Source organism: Struthio camelus, chromosome Z, assembly GCF_040807025.1.
Source record: "Struthio camelus isolate bStrCam1 chromosome Z, bStrCam1.hap1, whole genome shotgun sequence".
Lineage (NCBI taxonomy): Eukaryota > Metazoa > Chordata > Aves > Struthioniformes > Struthionidae > Struthio > Struthio camelus.
The window spans coordinates 13,516,860-13,518,286 of record NC_090982.1 but is presented as its reverse complement, the minus strand read 5'-3'; positions in this window follow the sequence as shown (position 1 = coordinate 13,518,286).

The following is a 1,427-nucleotide window of genomic DNA, read 5'->3' as shown; positions in this document are numbered from 1 at the left end:
TAGGCTGCTCCTCCTCAGCAGAAGTTACAGGGCATAATGCATGTGTTAGTTTATCAAACTAGGCTGCAGTTTTTGTTTGGTGTCACGTTTTGACTGTCAAATTCTACTTGTAGGTTGGAGATAAAACCCACTTGCAGATCACTGTGCAACAGACTGTCTCTGCATGAAAATATCTATATATTTCTCCTTAAGTCTTCATATTGCTACCTGTTCCTTGATGGACATTTTCACACACTTAACAACAAAAGGCTTTTGACTGCTTAATGAGGCAGTTTTATCAGAACAAACGCAAAGTACTATTTACATCACATTTTTTGATCCTCATGTTAATGTCAAATGCTGCTTCTCAGCTGCTATTCTCTACAAGACTTTGTTTAGAAGTTCACTTGACAAATGAAGATTATTCAATCTGAGTAAAGCCTGCGTTCACTCTTCAGCTTGTTAGGAGATTTTACGATTCAGCACGGCCCTTACATTGAGCAAATTCAGATTTCTATCGACGAAAAGACTTTGAAATTCTTGAATGGTTTGTATCTTGCCTAATAACACAACACTGAAGAATCAAGTTGGAAATGAAGATATTTTCTGTATGGCATTCCGTTTCCACTTCTATCCAATCGAGTGAAACAGGGCAAACATAGCAGAGGAAAGCAAAACGAATTTATCACCTAAGTGACTTTGGTTCTGTTCATTAATCACATTTTGTGGTATTACTTGTTACAGAACCTGGGTATGTTTAATATAAATGAAGACTTAACATTTCAATTGGATTAATCAAGAGGAGGCCTTTCAGCCCACGAATTGAACTGGCACATAACAATTCCTTCAAGCCTTAGTTTGTATTAGCACAAGAAAACTATTTCTGATTTTAACAGACTAATGGTAAAATTAGATACAGCTATGCAGTTCATCTGTGTAGGTCTGCTGAATGTGATACTTTAGCAAAACAGAACAGATAAAAGTTTAATGGAGTTATTTATCCATATGCATGAAAGCTAAGAAATACTTATTATGTGTTTACCTAAGGCATCCTGGACAGACCATATTCAAGTCTCCTCTGCTGTTCAGATTAAACCACAAGTAACTGGTTGTCTCTTTTTCATTAAAAAACGAAAGTTGACTAGCTCCTGAAACACTGGTGAACTATTTAATATGGCATTCTTTTCAGCACCTGTCGTACAGAAACCTTTGAGATCTTTAGACACAAAGAGCGTTTGGTTTCATGGTGCTTACAACAGGATTTCTCTCAGCACAGCTTATGTTCTACCTCACAGCAGCACACAGTTTAGCATGCTTTGTATTTGTTTTAAGATATGCAGTCAAAGAAAACAATCCCTTTTTTAATATAATAATCTTTAAATCCAAAATGAATGCAAAACCGTACATTTTTCTTCAAACTGTAAACGTGTTTAAGAATTAGTCCTAAA